General features: G+C 42.7%; 1 long non-coding RNA gene across 2 annotated transcripts; it reads left to right on the forward strand.

The window, feature by feature from the left end:
* The first annotated feature begins 7,056 nt into the window (after positions 1-7,056).
* On the forward strand, positions 7,057-15,372 carry LOC123616497 (uncharacterized). 2 transcript variants are annotated; one of them, XR_006724503.2, is made up of 4 exons: positions 7,057-7,528; positions 11,033-11,235; positions 12,029-12,328; positions 14,287-15,372. It is a non-coding gene; the product is annotated as an uncharacterized LOC123616497 (long non-coding RNA). The 2 variants fall into 2 exon arrangements; XR_006724504.2 differs by lacking the exon at positions 7,057-7,528 and adding an exon at positions 9,388-9,631.
* Positions 15,373-22,945: the final 7,573 nt, after the last annotated feature.

Consider the following 22,945-nt stretch of genomic DNA (forward strand, 5'->3'; position numbering starts at 1 on the left):
GTTGGAGGAAAACCACTCACCACCCTGGGACACTCACCTTGGACAAGAAATTAACTCCTGTTGTGTTTAAACTATAATACAGTTTTTGGTTCTACTTGTTCAGCAGTTTAGCCCAACTTAACAAACACCCACAGTCACATAATACGAACACACACTTACACTCACAATTTAGACCCACCGCACAGTATCATACAGTATGTGACTCCAAGACTAACCGTCAACACACTACAATGGTAACTTCTATGGCTCCAAAATTATGCGAACAATTTGAAAGGAGGCTTATAACGGTGCAAAAGCAATGTTTCCTTCGATAGAATTTAAGCATGATTAACAAGCTGAACACATTTTTAGAAGTTACATATGAATCAACTAAGCTTTCCTAATTTTGAAAGCTAGCTGGAACACAGATGATTCCCATGTAGGCCAGAATTGTTTTAATCTGCTTAGATTAAGCCAGTTTTGACAATGGGAATGATATGAAATAGTCCTAAATAATTCTGAAATGCAATTCTGTAAGCGAGCATTAACACCAGTGCACACACAGACACACCAAGCCACGTGTTAATGAGAGAAAAAAGATACCACCTCTATTCTCACCATGAAAAATATCATTCTTTTAATACACTTAGCCCTGTTAAAGGAACCAAGTGAAGATAACTGAAATGAATGCTTCCCGTGGTCCCACAACCCTCACATGTTAGAAGAGATGATATTAACCTAGTGTCCACTCAATTATAATAAGGCACTTTCGGGGAGACACTCATTATATCTCCATGAGCCATGGAAGCAGTCCAGCTTAAATCCTGGAGGCTTCAATCCTGGCAGAAGAATGATCAGAAATGACTCTCATCTCTTCCTATTAGAGATCTAAGACTCAAATAATGCTCCAGCTTCATGAAGGTGGAGGAAAATGGAGGAAGGATGTTCATCTGCTGGAACTACATGGGACATTCTGAAAGATGCACCATTCGTCATTCCCAGGAGTAAAACTGGGAAGGGGAAGAGAACTTTTGCCAATGTTAGTTTTCTAGAACATGCCTTGGGCATGGTCGGGGAGAAAGACAGAGAAGGAAAAATCCACTGGTGAGCATTCCTGGCTGTAAGACAAGAATCGAATAAGCTGTTTAGCCTTTGGTTTCAGCGTTCCCAAACATCATAACGATTTCAGCTCTTGTAAAAGGGGAGCCAGTTGTTTACAAAAGACTATTCTGGAGGGAACGGGTGTGTCTCACGAGGCAAATATTTGCTCATGGGAGGTAATAAAATTGTATTAAGCTCTTACCCCACTGCTGTACGTGGCCATCAATGTGATTAGCTCACTCAAGTCTATTTTAAGATCCTGACAGGCACAAACATTAACAAGAACCTGGCATTTCTCCTTAAGAATATATAATCGACCTTTCAAGTCCGTAATCTCGTTTATCAAAGCGGATGGCAGGGATTTATGCAGAATAGTTTGCACACCTCTTTGATTTCAGCCCCCTGAGAACCCAAACATGCATCCCACCCAATCCTGTTTTATTTTCGCCATATCCTGTGCTGCTGAATGGGCCTCTTGTAAAAATGCAATGTAATGCCTACCCCCTCCCCTCTCATTTTTTTCTGAAGTTCTAAACAAATCTTACATCAGTTTTGTAAAATGTGCAGTTCACTGACATTCCTCAGGCAGACTTTAAAGGTCACGGTTCTAAAGAGTTAGGGGAATCTGCATGGACAGGGATCCACATGGATGAAAGTAAGAAAGCAATTTAACTGATAGTTAAGCAAGTCGTACTTCAGAAAATGGTGGCTAGGGGTGGATGGGAGTATGCAGATCTGGAGTTTTCTTAATCAATCATCCTCTACTTGGGTTACATTTTTTTAAACAAAACCTACTGGCAAAAAAAAAAAAAAAAAAAAAAAAATCCCTGACCAACAGTACTCATTCTTCATCACAGCAACAGTAAATTGGAGTGAGAGACCTGCAAGCTCCTCATGATGGACCAAAGGGACAGTGGAAGAGCCGGAAAATGAAGGAGGGTCAGGGCTTGGCCACTCCCACAGAGCTGAACCCAGCTATTAAAACTCACCTTAGCATTTTCAGTTCTGTGCTTTAATTGTGGAGCTCAGCCCCTTCTCATCTCAGAGTATCTCCGAGCACCATCAGGTGAAATAATTTTCTTTTCATAAACAGTCATAAAGCAGTGTTTCTCATAAACGGCCATGCTTTAACTCTAAATGATCTTTCAAGTTAGCTCACGTGCTAACAAGAAACCAAACCACTCTTTGTAAGGGGCTGAACGGTGAGCACAATCCAAAGACACCGTGGAAGCTCTCTGCTCTGTTGCTACAAAACTAATAAATAGTGCAATAAACACAGAACACATTCCGGAGAAAGCCTGAGCTCAGAGGTTAGATGCATGACTCAAAGCAGCAGGCTCCCAATATCAAGAGGAGTCGGAAGACTGGGGTGTGAGGCTAGGAAAGGGATTACATGTCATAAGAAAAAGGAAATTATGTTGATAATGATTCCCGGAGTCAATGCCAGCAACTTCAGCCAACTTGCCTGCAGCTTCATCAAAATGTGCCAGTGTAGGTCCAATGCTGTCAGGATTAAGAACATTCTTCACGCAGATCAAAGGAAGACCCTCAGAACACAGTTTTTCATTCAATACAAATATTGTCCCCCAAATATGAGCTCTCCAGACTGTTAGACTTAACACAGAATAGAACAATTTCCCAGGTTACTGTTATAATATGAAAATGGGGCTAATCCTTAATATTACCTGAGACTCATGCGTTCTTTCACTCACTGACTGTATTTGTTGGGCACTCACAGTGTGCACGGTATTTTGCTATTTCTGTGCAGAATCCAAAGATTGGGAGACAGGATAAATAGCATCTAGCAACTAGAAAATACAGGCTCTGATGGAATTCAGATCTTTGGCTGGTCATTTACTAGATGTGTTATTCAACCCTTCTAAGCCACACCTGCCGCATACGGTCTCTGTAAAGATTAAACGGTTATGTGAGTGAAGCACTTGGCAGAGCCCCTGGCACACAGAAGTGCACACAGTCCATGCTAGCCATTATTTAAAACCAAGATTTCGAGAGTATGGGCAAAGTTTCTGAAGAAGGAAAAATGTTAGCGTATTCGTCCAGATCCTTAATACTCAACCCTATTCCCTCTTCACACGCACACAATACTCATAGAACTCTCGGGCTGTCTTCAAGTAAATATTCGCAATTAAGTTTATTTACACATTTGTGCTTAGAATGTTTTTTCTTAAACAGTCTGGGAAAGGAGCGAGCCGTGTGGGAGGTTGTGTGGGGCCCATTCTGACTGGCATTTGAGCCCCAACAAACACCATATTGTCTGCGCCGCAAAGAAACTGCCGCTGGCATCTCCAGGAGAGTGTTTACTTGCCTCTAAATTATGCCATTGTCCATGCGAGGAGAAAGTCAGTCAGCTATCAAGAGGCAAACAGGATGGGAAAATAGTTCTTTGTTACAGCAAGGGAGGGTTCTTACCCGCTCCTGGTGTCCTAAGGCAAACAGGAGCCCCGGGTTCTGTCCAGTTGTGAATTTTCTCGGCAAAGCCTGGGCTCCCAGAGCCAGGGCTCGGAGAGCTACCTGCAAAACCTTTTCCTGAAGTGACGGACTGGTCTTTTGCAACCAGTTAGCACCTGCTCTCAAAACTTGATTCCCTCCCTGATTTATTTCAAGTGGAGCCAGGGGATCAGGACTTAATTAGCAGCGATATATCTCATACTGATCGGTTCCATCCAGCTTCCCCCGGGGCCCAGATCTGTCTGGATTTGGAATTCCGGTGCTTGCTGGGCGGCGTGTCTGCAGTGATCCGGCAGATGCGTCCTGTGGGATGAGGGGCAGGAACCCACGTGGTGGCGGCCCAGCGGCCCAGGGCAGGCAGGAGGGGTGGGCAAGTCTCGGCAGCCCAGGCCCCCTCACTGGCCCGCGCTGCTCCCCCCGGAGCTGCCAGCCACCTGAGGGCCCCTGCCACAGAGGCTGCCTCGAGTGAGGGGGTGACGGGAGTGGAGTCACCTTCACTGGCTGGAGGAAGGTCCATGGAGGCCTCAGCCCCTTGTGTTTGCAAATGGCCCGTGGGCTGCTGCAGAAGCCTTTCTTCTCCCAGAGGGGAAAACGCCTCCTGCTTTGTACTAGCTTGAAGCCAAAGTAACATGTTTTGGCAACCATGATTTGGCAATTAGGCCCTCAGCTCACTGAAAGCACTCTTCCATGCAAAATATGCCTCAGAAAGAAAACACACCTGAGTGAAAATATAGGAAGTGAATAAAGGGGTGACAGAGCAGTGAGAGTCACAAAGGGGGAGAGTCTGGGGGCTGGGGGCTCGGGCACATTTGGCGGAGGCAAGGCAATGACTGGGTGTCTGGATGTTTCCGTGGCCCCCACTCCAGCTCTGGCCAGTCCAGGGAAGGCTAGAGGTAGCCGGTGGGACCCTGTATCTCTGCAGTGGGCTTGCCTTCCAGTGGCCCTCAGAGGAGCCCTTGAACAGGGCTTAAGGGAAGGTTAAACAGAGCAATGGAGCTGTGCCTGAGGTCATGGGGGCCCCAGTGGGGCAGGCACCCCTCTTCATCTCAGCCTCCCAAATGGTGTGCCCAGGGAGGGACCCAGCAAGGACACTCGCAAAGCTGAAGCATCCTCCACGGATGCCAGCTCTTTTCTCCTTTCAGCCTGGCATCACCCCATTTGAGGGGAGCATATGGCTGGAAAAGAGAGACTCCTCTTCCTACCATTCCAGGGCACCCACACTCTTTGATAAAGAGAATGCAGCATATACTCCTTAACGGTACAATTTCACAGAAATAAAGGGAGTTTGTGCCACATGGCAGGTTGCTTCAGGTGAACGTGTGGTCGTGTGCTGTGTGTAAACTCAGGTGTCACAAACACACGTGTTGCTACATGCTGATGTCTTCTCTCTTATCTGGAGCACCTTCTTTCTTCCCTTCCCCTGCCCAACTTCCCCAATTTTGGGGGGTGGCAAATTTAGTCAGGGCAAGATTTTGAAGGCAGGAAACCATGCCCAGCTGTCCCACACAAAAACACGAGTCCACAGGGAGCTAAACACAACTCAGGTGCAGAGGCAGCAGAGGGTGACAGGGTGAGGACCAGGATGCCTGGTCTTGCCTCCTTAACAACCCCAAAGTACCATCTGAAATTACACCAAAAGAAGCGTAAATGGATTTCACTGGTGACTCTGATATCACTAGAGAGGTTATTTATTACCCTATCAACGTGCAGATATCCAGTGAACACTATTTGGTTTCATGTTACAACTGTAAGTTACTTTTCCCTCACTATTATTAGGTTAACTTTCTGATAATTTTTCTAATAATATTGAATTTTCGCATAGGAATTTGTTAATCTGGGGTTGCTTATGCATAACCATTGGACGAACCCATTTTTAGTTTAATCAGAGAACTCTGTCCATTTCTACATGACCTATTTCTGTATTATCATTCACTTGAGAAATATAATGTAGTCATTGAAATGGCATTTCTGAATTCAGCTCTCATAATATATATAGAGTGCTGGTATTTTAAAATTAAAGTATTATTAATGTTGGTTTGTATATTCAATTTAAAGTTTCTTGTGATCATAGATTAAGATTTTTAAATAAAGTATGAACAATATTCAGTGTGCCATCTTATAAATCTTATGCGAGCTATAATTTTGCATAGGTAGTATCTTCACCCATCTTTAAGTGAATGAAATCCGAATACTATCAACTTCCTTCCATTTGTGTATTATTCTTTTAACTCCCTTAAATATAGGGTGGCAAAGTAAACCAGAGCATGTTGACTTGGAAGAAAAGACTAGTCAGCCAGGCACTGGTCTTGCCAACTCTCTGTCCCTCTTCTTCTGGGCCCCCTGTGCTCTGTTTCAAGGCCCACAACTGGAAGAGTTATAGGAGCTTGGTGGTATGCCTGCACATTATGGCTTGCCTTTCTTTTGAAACTTTTTGAGAGAGTTTAGCCTGCAGCTGAGTTTGGATCCTGAAGAAAGTAAAATACATAACATTTTCCCTCTGGGAACTTATTAGGAAAAATATTTATCTGCTGTTGAGGTCTCAAGGTTCTAAAAGGGTTAGTGTCTTTCAAAGGAGTCTATCAGGGCGCCATCCTTTCTTTTTTTTTTTTAACACCCCCCCCCCAATCCCTTCTTCAGGAAGCAACCCGCACTCACTTGTGAGGTGTACTCTCCTCACACAGGTGCAGTTGGCTCTTGGACGACAACATGTGTCTACTGCCAGGAGTAATCAGAAGAACAGATGACAGGTCTAGGAATTCCCCACATGCATGTTTTAATATAAATCTCTTTGCTTTTAAAGATGGCAGCTAGATATTATGGCAGAATGCTGCTCTGCCGTTGGAACTGATGGTATTCCTAGCCCAGGAGAAACAGAAGTAAGCTCATTTTTGCCAATCTTTGAAAGGATCACGGGAGCAGAATAGATGGCACAGATTCCTCTCAGGATAATTTTTTCAATCAGTTAATCTTTGGAATGTCAAAAGCCTTGTAAATCCATATTGCACATTATAGGAGCTAAATAAATCATTGTTATCTGACAAGATGAATATTAGAGTCCGACAGACCTCATATATGTAGGTTCTAACCCAAGCTTTTGAGGTACCAGATTTCTGCAGAAGCATGAATCCCACTGTCTCACTGAATGACATTCTAGTGTATTCATCCTTAAGTCATTCAATCCACAGGTTTGAAGAAAAATGTCCTTAAGCTCATTCTCCTTATTAATTGGTGTAAAGGCAATCAGGAGGTGGGTTACCTAAGTGCAATGTATCTCTTTTCTAATAAGCTTGTGTGTGGGTTTCCTGTTAGAATTTTTCCCCTGCCCACATCTCACAACTAAGAACATTACTACAGTAACACACAGCATGGACGCCCCTTGTCTTTAGCATTCACCCTGCCTGCTACTTCTTCCTCGCCTGAAGTCACTATGCCTCGGGATGACACTGTCAAACCCTTTGCTAATGAGGTATTATAGTTTCTATTAGGTTGGTGAAAGGCTGCAGAAATTTTAAAAATTAAGCTAAACAAGGAAATGAAGGGTGAATGCCAGGCACACCCAGTGAGGCGCGGTGGGGAGGTAGGCAGTCTTCGCCACTGTGTAAAACTGTCTGAAATGCAGTCAAGCAGGATCTCAGCAAAAGAAGAATCTGACTCAGGAAAGTGCCTTATTAGAACAGCGATGGCACTGAACTCTCAAGACTGGGAACTGAATTCTGCATAGGAAGAGCTCCCGGAACAACATACGCATTAGTGTAGAACTCTGGAAAAATTCTAACAACTCTGCTCTGCCCCGGGAGAAGCAGATTTTGCTGACCTTCAGGCAAATCACTTAACCTCTGTGGTTTTGTGTCTGAATCTGTAACGAATAATCATCCTGTAACCCCTCCCAGAGGCTTGAGAACGACAAGTGAGCGGTCGTTTAAGGGCCTGCAGCGCCTCAGACAGAGCTTCAGCATGGGGTCATCTGCTTGATTGGGAGGTGAGATTATGATTTCTTTGGCGGGAATTCATATGTATGAAAAACCAAAACTACACACCAGTGTTGTTTTTATTTCGAAGAGGCTGGTGCGAATAGTATGCTAGAGTAATATTTTATACTCTTTAGTCACTGAAAATAAACTTCTTCTATAGCAATCCCGCCGTGTCCCTGCGCGCTGCCCAAGCTGGTCAGAGCCGGGTGGGCTTCAGCTCCTAAAAGCAAGGGCTTGTCTATGTCTGTATGTGGGAACAGCAGTATTTTAATTCCCTGCACAGAGTTTGAGAGTTGTCTCCTTTATTTCCTGTTGACTCAGCTATCTTCTTCCCACATTTTGGGGTTTGTGGTAAATGAAGAATTTGTATTTGGCCACTGGAAACAAGGCCTTTGAATAAGCTGAGAATCATATGGAGCCTGTGATTTTTCTAAATGATCTGCAATTCTCCTTTGCTCATAGATTCATCAATATTAATAAGAATTACGTATGCATTTGCTAAAAGTGGGACCTCAGTGATAGGAGAAAGCTTAACCAAACACTATATAAAACCCAGTTTTAAGATCCCTTACTTCCTTGAAATTCTTTCAAAAACAAATCAGCCCTTGTGAAGGATGCACAAAGCCTTGTTTTGTTTCTACAACTTTTCTCTCTTGACAGGCACTAGGACTCCACCAAGGAAAAATTAATTAAATTCATGAAGATAAAAATAGAAGTGGTCTATGCAAATCCAAGTGCATACTGCAAAAGGACTTGATGTACATTTGACCCAATTCATTTAATAATTTGGAAGGATTTTACAAATACCTTTCTATTTCTCTTTTCTTATTTCTTTGCAGTTACAAAAAAATCTTTAAAATTATGTAAATGTTTATAATTTTCATTTTAAACATCCTGAATTTGAAAGAATTAACTCATTTTAATCATTGGTCATTTTAAAAACCATTTTAACCACTTCTAAGTGTACAGTTCCGTGTTGTGCAACAATTATCACCATCCATTTCCAAAATGCCGTTTTCTTTTGAACGTCAAAATTAAAACTATAATCCAAAAACATTATTCTCACTCCCAGTACAAGACTGGAATTACTGGATCTCAGTATAAGATTAGGAGGCTGGTTGGGGGCTGGGTCTAGCTTGGGGTGCCTGGAGTTTAGGCCCTGCTGGTGGAGGGCCATTCTGAGCAGAAAGAAGAGGCAGACACTTGAGCAGACACAGCCAAATCTCTGCCGAACAGACAGGTAGGGTGGGTTAAGTCTCAGAGACACAGCAGACTGTGATGGGAGGATAAATGGTGAAACCAGTGGCGAAAATCTCTAGGAAGACAGACAACAAGGTTCAAGGTGCAGCAGGATGGGGAAGTTGTGAAGGCAGATCTTCAGTGAGTAAGCGTCCAGGAGTCCTTTCAGTGTTCCTTCCTTGTGGAGCGGCAGAACAAAAGTATCTCTTAAGGGAATGTTTCCTAATCTATTTTTCTTCTTCACTCTTTTGACTCCCATTTCCCCCCATGTTTAGTAAGGAAGGCATTAACTCCAATTTGCACCGAGTCTAAACTTCATCATTGTAAAGCGTTCTGAAGCAGAGCATCTGGGGTTGGGAGAGCTGGCTGCTCAGTCCTACTAATGAAGGTAGTACCCTTCTTTCTTCCTCCCACCACCACTCCCCACTGCATTCAACTTATCTTTTTGCTCTTGTTATTGGACATTAGAGCTTCATGGTTGCTGTTAGTGTTTGATGGCTGGAAAAGGGGGACAGGAGTTTCTGTGAGGGCTTGGCCAGAGGATTTTGAAGGGGATGGTGTAGTATTCATTCCTGATCTTCTCTATGAAGTCTTTTTTCACGAAAGAGGATAACGGGGAGCTTGCAAAACTGGGAGGCCATAGGCTTTGGAGCTCAGTGATCAAATGTGGCCCAGAATCATGGAGATATCCATTCTCTCTGCCTTTGTGCAGGAGCTGGCATTACTCTGATGACCTAGAGATGGAAAGTTAAATGGCTTTGTTATGGGCATTGCCATTCACATCATGGGCAGCGGCCATAGCAGCGAGCTTCAAAATGGCTTCAGGGCCAACAGACGTGGACACTTCGGACCCAAAGGCAGAGGAGAGTGGAGTAGGTATTATGTGATAATATCTGACAGCCTGATTCACGGGCACAAATAAGGCATCTCCTAGGGATTTCCATAAGTAACCTATGGATAGTTTTAGGGAGGGATAGAAACCTACTATCACAGAGATAAAGGCTTTGCACTAATTAACATCAAATTACTCCAAAAATTATATTATTTATTCCTAAATTTTCTCTGCCAAATAGCAAATCCACTAGTTATTGTCTAAAATATGAAACAGTATTCTATGGGATAATAATGTCTCAACAAACGTACTGAGATACTTCCAGTCAGACGTATCTTGTAAAGATATATCTGCAAGCCAAAGATATATGACACTGTATTATTTGAAAGGGATGAAGACGCTGCAAAATTTCAATTCAGTGCAGGACCCACAAAAGTTCATTCATTCGACTGAGTAACATATTCTGAGTTTCAATCATGAGCCAGGTTCTGGGGGTAAAATTATGAAGCAAGGTCTGTCCTTTCCACTCGGAGACACAGATTGCAGAATGATCTATGTGAGACACAAGCTGAATGTAGGGCCACAGGGGAGGAAACCTGGAGAAAACCTGAGCACTGGAGAACCAGGCAGAGGAGGAGTCCCCACAAGGACACATAAGCATCCGGATAGGAGTGTCCCTCACACCCTGGCTCCAGTTCCCTCTGCACCTCATTGTTGTCTTCCATGCACATGGAGGGAACTGAGGCACCCAGACATTACCAGGGCTCCCCTCTACGTAAATATGGCATTTTTTTCTTGACCATGGCCACTCCATGCTACCAGGACCACTGTCCCAGGAGCAGCCTTCTTTCAGAATCCCAGTTGAGAAGGTTTATGTAAACTCTCTCCTCTCCGGGACTCCCAAATCTCCCCAGGAGCTCTCCTCCATTCTTCCTCCCTCACCCTCCGCCCCTGCCCGACTCAGCCCTCAGCCATACCCCTGTCTCACTCCCTGCCATCCTCTGCCCTCTCATCAGGTCCTCTTGTCACCCAGCCCAGGGCAGGTTTCTGTTTTGTTTTGTTGGCTTCATCATGTTGCCCTCTGGGGTGACAGGAAACCACCAAACATCAGAGAGTACCATTCATCCTCCCCACTCCATGCTTATATCTGTCAACTATGCTCTAGTTCTCCATCTTGTTTCCTTGGAACCCCAAATCCTCTCTTCTCTCAACAAAGCCTGGCTCTTGCAAATGAAAATCTTGGCTTTCACATCTATTTTCCCTGAAATGAGCTTCAAGAGCCTATTTTGGAGAAGCTGAACACTGACTCCTTTGTTCCTGGAGGGTTACTACTGCCTTCCCCTTGAAGGAAAGGACACCCCCGGCTTCGATGGGTGGCAACAGGAACTACTGGGAAGGAAAAATACATCCAATAATGTTTTTAAATATGGTCCCGTTACAGAAGAACGTCAGGCAGCAGCTGAGGTTGGAAACCCTGAATTTGGAGCAACGCTACTCTCACAGTCTCATGATTTTCTCTAGCAACACGCAGAATATTGTTGGACAGATCCAGGCTGAGGTGCTGAAGGGCAAGTTCTTTGAAAAGACAGGAGACAAATGAGTTGAGACTATTGACAAGACAGTGATTGCTGCATAATGGAAAAGGTAAAGTCAGAAAGGGGCTGGAGGAAATGTCAGGGTCAAGGGGCTAGATGTTTTGTAACTCTGAAGATAAGCTGACTAGGAAGTAACTGAGTGCAGCAAGTGATATCCTTGATCTTAGAGATTTTAGAAATCAAACAGCTTGCAGAAGTTCAACTCAAATGGGGTCATGCCCAAGTGCGTGGAGAAACATGTTGCCACTTTCCAAATCAGGTTATGAACACTAGACTTCACCCAAATCTAGTGCATTAATCCTTTTGCATTTCCATTACAATTCCTTTGTGAACTAGCCTGGATGGTTCCGCCAGAAGGAAAGGCCGTACCCCAGGCTCCCAGTCCCCAGCCTTCTCACCGATCCCCACCCACCGGGCTGCCCTGTCCTCACTCAGGGAGGGCTCTTGATGACAAAGCCGGGAAGAGTAAAACATTGGCAACACTGATGTCAGCCCTTGAGGGTCTTACATGCCACATCTTCACTGCTTTCCTTTAGAAAAGCAGTTGAAAGATACAAGTAATAATATTTATAAAGCATCTTCTAATTTACAAAATTATTTTATTTATCTATTTTACCTACCCCAAGTCATTATTATACCTAATTTACAGATGAGGGAAATGGTGGCCTCAGGAGGTTAAGTCCAAGTTCACAAAGCTACTTCACCCTCTCCGTCCCCCACACCTGGCCCAGGTACAGTCTCCTTCTCTGATTTGGGCACCCCATCCCCACAGTTTATCTTGTCCCTGAGCTACCCCTTGACCTGCATACACTCTATACATCACTCTTTCTGTTTGACTGAAGGCACTCTACTGTGATGTAATAACTCACCACCTGCCAGGGTGTGCACTGTTATTAGGCCCTCACAGAGGGTCCAGCACCTCGTACGGAGCTCCTGACAAGCCCTCATGAGTGGTTCTCCAGTGAAGACGTGGACATCCTTGGAAAGGACAGTCAAGAGCACCTGGGACTCTCCAGTGCTTCCCCAGGGCCATCTGCTGACAAGCCCCAAGCAGTTGGGAGTTTTCCAGTCTGCAGGCACAGTAGCTGATTTGTGAAGAGGGAAGGCCTGCAGGCTTGGATTGACGGCCTGGTACCCTGCAGGTAATACTCCAGGGAGACTGACACTTAGCAAATGGAAGTTTCATAGGCAGATAATCTCTCCTGGGCCTTTGGGTTTGAGGAAGAAAAAGGCAGGAAGGGAACAGAATTTTTACAGCCTTGTATATAAAGATCTTCTTGTAACAGCAAACTTCAAAGGGAGAGAGACCATCGCTCCTTTCCAAGGAGTTTCATTAATTATCACAGCATCTTTGCAAGGGAACCACATTGGAAGGAATATTTCTCAAATGAGGAAACTGAGTGTGAAATGGCTTGATTACCGGCAAACCAGGAAAAATACAACCCAGTGTATTTCCAGACTCCTCTTCTAAAGTGCTAGCAACCTCCACCAGGCCATTTAGCCACTCATTAAAGAAACATTCATGGAGACCCTGCTTCATGCCGGGTACCATGCCAGGAGCCAGGAAATACAGTTCTTGACCTAGAGGATTTCATACATCACCTGATCACCAGTGAAGTTTGCAAATAATCCAAACAGGCAAATAAATATCTGTGACACGATGTGCTGAGTGCAAGAATAGAAGTATGAACAAAAGAGCAAAGGGATCACAGAGAGGAGAGTGAGTATTTTTGCCTGGGAAGATTAAAAAAGACTTTAACTGAAATCTTTAGTTCATCACAAGGTTTTGAGAGCTGGCATTAGCAAAGTTCTGGTTAATACCTTAAATGAGGTTGTTAAGCGAGGACAAGCTCCCTCCACAGAACTAGGTTTTCATAATCTTACAGATTAGTTATCCACAGCCCCACCCCCAACCAGCATTTGAAATGAAGTATGTGGAGCGTTGTCATAATCCCTAATATTTATTCAGCACTCACCATTTAACATGCTAATGTTGATACATGAATTATCTCATCTATTTCTCATGACAAAACCTGTAAGTAAAAAAATATTTGCATCCCCATTTTACAGATGCAGAGGGCTTAAGAACTTTGCCAGGAGTTCACGCTGCTATTTTGAGAACAGTCTTTGCCTGAATTAATGAGGGTGATTAGTTGTTTTGGTCACATGTATACTGAGTTACACAAATTAGCATTCATTTTTGTGGCTCAGAATTAACAGCATTCATTTAATTAAATAAGGATAACATTGATCTTTCACGTAAATTTTTTCTCTCTCTCAGTGACACCTCAGCTACCCCTCCCTCCCAAAACCCTCTGAATAGAAACGTGAATAAAATTAACCACTTGCCTGTCATTTTTGTGGGCTACATAGTTGAGCTGGTGGACAGTGGTCCCACAGGTTCAGAACACCTTTCATCTAAGCATTAATGGTGAGTTGTACTTAAAGATGCAGCGTTTTTTTAAGCTTCAGCTCAAAATATCCTTGACTGGGGTGTGCTAAACCAAAACACCTAATTAGAGATGACTTAAAGCAATACCTTTCTTTGTTACTTATTATCCTCATAACCACGAAAATCCAGAGGTTTTACCTGTACCGCAGAAACCTCACTTCTGAGGACATGATCATCACTCTGCAGACTTTTAGCCTCCTCAAGGCAGAGAGTGGGAACTGTAGGACTCACCTCCACTATTCCCCTCATGGAAAAGTCCTGATTACCTCTTTCTTCCAGCAGAGCTAAGTAGAATCCCCATAACAGAGATCCATTTAAAGGACAGTGACTTGCCAATGAATTAATTATTCAATATAGTTGTCAGGATAGAGTCAGTACAGATGATACTTAAATGCTCAGCTTTGAGCCTCAAAATGCCTGGTTTGAATCCCAACTGCCTCTACCTAGTCGGTATGTGACACTGGGCTAGTTATTTAAACTCGCTGAATCTTATTTGCCTCAATAGTAAAATACGGTTGATAGCTGGTAGAGACTGCAAGCTGCCCCAAGACTTGATAAGTTTAGCTTAGTTCAGATTTCAAAGAAGCCTAAGCATCTATAAATATGATACCAGTGCCAGCGCTAACATCTTTTCCCCCTTTCCCACAGCAGAGAAACGGCTGAATACATGACTGCTGAGCCAGACTGCATTTCCTTGTCTTTCTTGTAACCAGGTGTGGCCAGACTAAATTATCTTCAATGGACTATGAATCAAAATTAGGTGTCACTTCTAGGTCAGGACATAGGGAGAGTGGGGGAGCACGCCTCGGGCTCTCCTCATCCTCCCGCTAGAAGTGGGAACAGCTGCAGTGATCCTGAGGAACCACCCCACTCTCGTCCATCCCCGAGGACTCTTTGGAACAGAGGCATGTACTTGCTGGATGTATGAGATAAATCGATTTCTGTCCTGTTTGAGTCATTACATTTTGAGGTATCTATACAATAAAAGTATCTAAATCATAAAATAGTTACAAGCATTGAAGAAGATAACGCAGGTGCCCTGAGCCTAGCACATAACATCACTAAGCATCACCCTTAATGTGTATGGTTAAAAATGGGAGCTTAGCACCCAGAGTGTGTGTTCAAGAACCTGTGAAAACTGAGAGATGTTTTGTAATAGGGAAAGAAAGAAATGAAGTCTCCTCACTCTTCAGGATCGTCTGAGAAAACCTGAGGGCGGAGCTGGGAATTCTCAGTGTTAGCACCACGATGTTAGCTCCTTTCTGCAGGGAAAGCAAACTATTGCAGAGTTCTAAGTCCAGTGACTCAGAAGCCCTCATTCGACCCAGAAAACCTCCAGCCAGATTATAGAAGGCACAAGGTCAAATAGATAAGAATCTAAAAGCCAAACAGAAGTCTCTAATTAATGCCAACAATCTGCCCGTTACAGCTTCAGTTTGGTCACTAGTTGACAGTCAAATTAACTATAGTTCATTTCCTACTACAGTCAACTTACAATTAGGCATAATAATGAAGGGAAGTAATGGCACTCATGACTTAACATAGTAAGTACTACAAAAAGAGCTTTATTTAGCTTTGGAATTGTGCGCACGTAGCATGTACACGTGCATTTACCATTCTGTCCTCTACACAGGGACCTGCCCCCTCCCAAAAGAAGTGGGAACGATTGGTCCATCTCTCTTTTTTTGTTGCTAATCTTCTATTCCCATGATTAGCTTTACACAGAACTAAATAAAATCATTTGCTTCCTTACCAGTGTAGTTATGTAAAATCATTTCTGGACTGTATTTTATTTCAAGAAGTTCAAGCAAGCATCTTTTCAACCTTAACTTACCCACTGGGTTTCTGAGAAGTGTCAAAGGGATCCCCTACAGCACAGTCATAAGCCCTGCAGTGACTGTGGCTAAAAACCTGCCCCGGACCCTGTGTTGTGCACTCACCCCTCTCTACCCCATTCCCTTCTGTATGTGTGCCCTGCTGTGAAAGGAGCATCAGTCCCTAGACCTGAAGTTCTTTAACGGACCGTTTTCATTTGGTGATTTTATTTTCAGGAGATCCATTTTAGTGGGGTGCCTCAGGAAGAAGAGTGTTTAAGGACTACAGGAGACTATTTGTTTCCTAACCTTTTGACCCAAGTTGAGGGTCTGGTTTTCTCCAGTCACATTCTATTATCAACCATGGGCTGTACCAGGACCACAGTCCAAAGGGGTTAATTAACACAAAGAGGAAAAAAATAACCTGCCCTCCATAGCTACTGATAAGAAAGGAGCAGCATCATCTCCTAAATCAGCTCCTGGAAACTCAAAGGGAGTTGGGTGAGCAAACTTTATTTAATATATTCCCTTCCATTTAAATGTCTCTCAAACCCTCATATTCTGCTGGTGTTAAAAGCAATTTGACGGTATCTAATAAAGATGAAGCTGTACACCCCAAAGGACCTAGCATTCTCTGAGATACACACCCTAGACAAGCACTCACACATGAGAACACGCACAGAGGTACATCCACTGTGGAATTGCTTCAGAAGGGAAAACAGGAAATAGCCTAAATGTCTATCACTAAGAGTATGAATGGAAGTCTGTACCACAGTAAAAATCTATCCAGTTTGATTTATTAAAATATATAAGTATGAATAAATATAACATAATATCAAATGAAAAAAGTCAGTGGTAGACTTATGTGTTCAATAAACCGTTTATATAAAAACCAAAGGTATAAAACTAAATTAAATATTTCTTGTGGATGTAGCTATTGCTGTAGCTATACAACATTTTAATACATATCTGGTAATAATTAAAGCTCGAATTCAGGACAGTGGTTATCTCAGAGCAGAGATGAGAAGGTAGAAGAAGAATGGATTCTGGGGAAGGAGGGCTAGATTAGGAGTTTGGGATTAGCAGATACACACTACTATATATAAAATAGATAAACAAGTTTATACTGTACAGCACATGGAACTATATTCAATATCTTGTAGTAACTTATAATGGAAAATAATCTGAAAAGAATATATATACATGTGTGTGTGTATAACTGAATCACTTTGCTGTACACCTGAAACTAACACAACCCCTTAAGTCAACTATACACCAAAAAAAAAAAAAAAAAAAATAGGGCTCAAGGAAGGTACCAAGTAACTCAACCAAATCTCTAATGATTTATATAAAAGAGTAAATATGGCAAAATTTTAAAGCTGTCAAACTCTGTGGTCCATCCGTGAGTGTTCATTATATCATCTTCTAGATTTACTTACGTCTGAAACATAGGACTTTCCCAAGTGGTCTCGATGGCTGAGTATCACTGCGTGTCATTGTGTCATTTATGTTTACAACAAGGAACATTGGTCATTGCTTTTCTGAACAGCAATAGCTAAGAATGAGGCAGCATGCGGTGGCAGTAAGGTCCTAAACCATCCTTAACTGCCATGGAACTGCAAGCACCAGCTAATAATATTGTATATCAGGCACTTATTATGGGCTAGACTGAGTGCTTAACATGCACGATCTCCTGTATTCCTTGCAATAATTCCAGAGAGAAGCAACTATCAGTATCCCCTTTTTATAGATAAGGAAACCGAGTTGTAGAGTGTAATCTGGTCAAGGTCCCATGGTGAGTGGGGAAGCCAAGAGTCAAACCAGGCCCTCTTGGACTCTCTCCACCACTCTGTACTACCTCCTCATGACTGCTGTCCATTGTCTTTACAAATCGTTATTTTCTAGAATTTTCTGGTTCAAAAGTTCATTGAAGTTCCCAATATAGGAGACGCGGGAATCACTGTGTAGCAACCCTCTGCACTGGCCAAGGCTTCGCACAGAGCGGTCCCCTGCTACACACCTGCCTAGCCCGGCTGCTGCTGCGTGCTCTGGACAACACCTCTGTGAACTTGAAAGCTGTCCTGTCAACAAGACCTTGAGTCAGGAGTCAGGTCAGCCAAGGCCTCTCTTCATGACAACTCTGGAGGCAGCAATGTTCATTCACAGTTTAGATCTATTCAGCATCAAGCCTGAAACAGAGACGTCACAAATCCCATCAAAATCTCCTCCATTATGTGACACACTTTGTTAGAACAGAATAACGGGTTCGGCTCTGTTGGACCAAATCAAGTTAGTCTATGTGGAGTATCACATTTTAGATTCAAATCCCTGTTAAACCCTTTGCTTAGGCTCGTGGTTAACATTATTTTTATATCTGTCTGCAGAGATGACAGGCAGCCCAGCTCTCTAGCGGGCCCAGCGGCCTCTGCGCGGCTGCTTTTAGAAGCAGGCTCCATAGATGAAAGGCAGAAATCTCACCACCCCAGTGTCTCCTGATTAGCCTGGAGAAAAGCTGAATGACAAACATGTTTCCAATCTGCCTGGCCCACGCAGGGAAATGGGGCAATCTGGCCTGAAAAGGGGATTTAGACTTTTGTTGTGTGCAAGGGAGGGGGGAGAGAGAAAAAAGCTGATTTAAATCCATCCACAATGCTTTCCCACTTGGTGATCTCGCAGATAAGAAGCAGGCTGGCTGTGGCGCAGACCCCACCACGCCCCTGCATCTTCCCTCTGCCCGCCTCGCAGCGAGGTAGCCTTGGACCCCTCAGACAGAGCCATGAACTGGGCAGATTACTGCAACCGGCTGTTCCGGAGCACTTGCTCTTTTGGCCAGAATCTTACGATGGGTTTGTTGATTAACAAAACTGGCCTACGGTAAAATTCTCTATAGGACTTCTAGATTAAACTAAGCATCAGTAACAATGTATGCATTGCCCAGTTAGCTATTCACTCACATTAATCATATTAGTTGCAAAGCCGTACAGTATGGTCACAAGGCTCACATGGCAAATGCTAAGTGTTAAATATGTGATTTACTTATTGCAGACTCTGCATTAAGTCAGAATATTTTCCTTTCTCTTCTCCCAATACAAAGAAGGGCCCCATAGATACTGAAAGATACACAGTCGATGCAGAGCTTCTTTCAACTATGTAAGTCAATCATCATTTCTCACTTTTTATTACATAATGTTTATTACATAATGTATGTTCAGGTGGGCAGGGTTTGGGTACTAAATATTTTTGAAAAATCCACAAGCCACATAGATGGAAATACGCAGTCTAAAATCATAAATTCTGGCTTCAGACACATCCTCCTTTTCATTTTTCAGTGCATACATTTGGGCCCTGTTAGTATTATGCTGATGGAATGAAGGGCAGAGTCCAGGGAACTTCATTGCCTCCAAGAGCCCCTTTGCTAGGTGCGGACAGGAGAAGGGTACCTAAACATGGCTACTGCTATAGATCGCGGCTGCCCGGCTCCATCCGGGGCGTCTTGCTCTGCTGGCATCAGTACAGTGCTTCTTCAAACACAATTATCCAGACAGTCTTCACTGACCTCTTATTGCCGCTGTACTTGGGAAACCGCATTCAGATGCAGATTGACCTAAATCCTATCAACCCGTTCAACCATGTGTGTGAGGGTGCGAGTGTGCACGCGCACGTTCGTGAACAAACATCACACATATATTTGTACTTATATAAATTCTCTCTAGAGCATTTAAGCCCCCACACCCCAAATTTCCAAATGAGGAGGGATGCTTATTTTCCCAGGCAACTTTGTCGATTGGTCTTGTGCTCTTCTTATAAATATTTCATAGCAAATATTTAACATGATTCTTTCCCCAGTCGGATCAGCTTTGAAATGCTCCTCAAAGTGAATTCTCCCCTAACAATAGCTTGATGCAAAAGCTTTTTTCCCTTCTCTTAAGCACAGGGTCTGCTGCCATAGCAGCACGAATAGTTCTTATTTAATAGAAGAGAAAAGATACTTTACATTAATTCAGAAGCCGGTGAAGGTGGGGGCGGCGGAAGGCGCAGCACATGCGTACCTTGCGCTTCCAATACGGAGGCCCAGCCTACCTTGACCTCCCCTCCCCCCAGCCCGCCTGTGATTATTACCCAGCCTACATTAGAACCGTAATGGGAAGTGACAGCTTTATGTAAATGATCCACATACGGATTTTGCTCTTGTAAAACAGAGCAGTTACTTTGGGCTTTCTAATTATTTCATGCCTTGTGGTTCTCTGATGGGGCTGAGATGAGTATACTTGAAAAGTACCCGGTGATTGACAGATTTCTGTCCCCCTGGAGCTCATTAGGGCTCCGGCTTTGGAAGATGGGAAATAACCCTACCAGGCACCAAAAAAGAGAAAAAAAAAAAAAAAAAAAAAAAAGAATTCACCCAGCACCAGTGATTCCGTAGATTCATTTGTTCAGATTTATGTTTTGTTGGGGAAACAGTGTTATCAGGAAAGTGCACTATTGCCTCCCTGATCCAAACAGACTCTCTGCTTTGGTGCTTTTGATTTTTAAAACCAGCATTTAGAGTCACGCAGGCTGTATGATGTAGAACTTGAAGGGTATGAAATGCCAATAGGATTTTTCACAAGCAAGTGGGAAAGAGAGGCGAGGGGAGCAATATGCTGTAAGGAGCAGCTACAGACTCCAACCAACTCTAACCAGGGCTCTCACTCTGCAGTCAGCATGATCTGTCCCTAAGTCAAGCTGGGAGAGCAATCAATGAAGGGGACAAATAACATGAAAAAATTGATTTGCAAAGTCTGACTGTCCCCTCAGTTTACATACACCCTGGTGAGAAGGAAAAGAAAGTGCTGGGATGTGGATAAGGCTATGAAAAGAAAAAAGATTGTGAAAATTCACAAAGCTGGAAAAAACTTTAAAGTTCATTTATTTTAGTCTTCCCATTTTATGGATTAGAAAATTAAGAGGCAGAGCTGCCAGACAGCCAGCCAGCAGTACAGCAGAACTGGTTCACAGCCTTCTGTTCAATACCTATTTCTCTGGGGCAGAACCAGAAAAGGATATGATGAGGTGAGACTGGGTGATATCAAGTCTGTCAGTGGATGAAGTTCCAAGATACGGAAGTCAAGATCTGTTAGTCCAAATATAGTGGGGTCAGATTTTTACCCACTACACTTAGATGTGAAAAATTGGAGCATCCTTAATGTTTCTATAGCTGATCTTGCTTTCAAGCCACATATCACTGGGTAGTAAGGAAAACAAATACATAAGCCTCCTAATTCAAGTAAATTCAGTGTCTCTCAGATTAAAAAATATTTCATTCAGCTTAGTTTCTTTTCTTTTGGATAAATATTCAGTAAAGTTCAATGTCCAAACTTCCTACCAGGGCGATTTGTCTTCTTTCAAAAGTTCCTCAATTCCCAAGCCTACTTCCCCAAGAAGGCATCTGGTGTGTCTCTCCAGGGACTAGAGGAACTGACTGGTGTGTCTGCTGTTCTCTGGTTCTTTGATGCCTCTTTAGCTATGTCCACTGTCAAGTAAACACACATGCAGATAAGCCAGCTTCCCTCCCCCTCATCACCATGAATATAAGTAAGTTTCCCTTGACTCCAGGAAGTCATCTTGGAACCTAAGAGGGAAAGGGAGAATATTTCTTCAAAATGAGACTATACTAAACGATAAGATACTAACATACTTCTTTACATTTTGGAAATTTTAATACAACATGCCTTCATATCACCCTTCCTTACTTCTGTCATTGACAATGAAGGGTTCATGGGCAAGTCTGAGTCAGTTATGCAAAATAAAAGCAGTTACCATTAATTGTATATCTGAGCCAAATAGTATAAATTTTGACCCCTGCTATATACAAGCATACCTTGTTTTACTGCACTTCGCACATATTGCATTCCCTACAAATTGAAGTTTTGTGGCAACGCTGTGTTGTCAGATGATGGCCAGCAATATTAGCAATAAAGTATTTTTAATTAAGGTCTGTACGCTGTTTTTTGAGACGTGATGCTATTGCACACTTAACAGACTATAGTATAGTTTAAACATAACTTTTATAGGCACTGGGAAACTAAAAAATCCTTGTGACTCACTTTATTGCGATAGTTGCTTTATTGCGGTGGTCTGGAACTGAAGCTGCAGTATCTGAGCCCTGCCTGTGTAAGCAAAACTGAGCCAGGAAAGAAGGCACAAACCATGAACTGGAAGCAAGGCAGTAAGTCAGGGGTGGGAGGAGCAAGTAGAACAACTAAAGTAGAAAGCTGGGCAAATGGAAAGAAAAAGGCCAGCCTCCAACACAGGCAGGCTGCAAAACCTCCAAGCTGAAGAATACAGAAAAGGAGGAAATTGCCCAACTCATTTTAGGAGCTAATAAAACACTGATTCTCAGCACAGGCCTATTTGACCTATGATTACAAATGGGAAGAAGTATATAAATTACTGTCTAAGTGAATTTCATAATGTATTAACAAACAAACCCAGTGAAGTTCATCCCAGGAATGCAATAATGGTTTAATATCAGAAAACCTATCTTAAAAGAGAAAACAAACAAAAAAAGTTAAGAAAAGAAAACTTATGAAGGCAAAGGTACTTCATGAAATTTAACATTTAGCCATGATAAAATAATAATAGTCCCAGGAGTCAAGAATAGAAGGGAACTCCTTTAATCTGATAGACTTTATACCAAAAACCTAAGGTAAACATTACATTTGATGGAGAAACCTTAGAAAGTTTCAGTTCCTTTAAAGTCTGGATCCAAAGTTATCATGATCGTTGCCACTACTTAACCTGATGTTGGATGTCCTCACCAATAAAATTTTTTAAAAGGAAGACAAGAAGAAAAAAAGACTCTAAGATGTGGTGGTTTAAATATGTCCACAAATTCTGACAGTATCTTCTAAAAGTGGAGCCTAATTTCTCTTCCCTTGAGCTTCAGCTGGACTTACTGAACAGCTTCTAACAAACAGAACAAGAAGAAGTAATGCTGTGTGATTTCTGAAACCAGGTCAGATTCCTGGATTACTGACCTCAGAGACTGTGTGACAATAAATGTCTCTTGTCTTTAACTGCTAAGCTTTGGGATAATTTGTTTGCAGCAATTGATAACTGACACACAAGCATTGGAATAAAAGATATTAAATCATCATTCATTGCTGACAACATGATTATCTATGTAGAAAATCCAACACCATCAACAAACTATTAAAATTAGTGAGAGTTCAGCAAATTTGCCTTAATGCAAGATCAGCTTCCACAAATTCATAATGTTCTTCTACCCCAGCAATAACCAACTAGAAAATAAAGTATCATTCACAATAGCAGCCCAACTGTAATGTATCTGGGGGTTGGGTCCACCTAACAATGAATGTACAAGACATTGTTATGGGAAAATATTAAAATTCTATTAAAAGATATAAGAAGACTGAATAAATGGAAACAAAAACTACATGCATGGTTGCCAACTTAATATTAAAGATAGTTCATTTCTTCCTCAATTAATG

This window comes from Camelus bactrianus, chromosome 2, assembly GCF_048773025.1.
Source record: "Camelus bactrianus isolate YW-2024 breed Bactrian camel chromosome 2, ASM4877302v1, whole genome shotgun sequence".
NCBI classification, from domain to species: Eukaryota; Metazoa; Chordata; class Mammalia; order Artiodactyla; family Camelidae; genus Camelus; species Camelus bactrianus.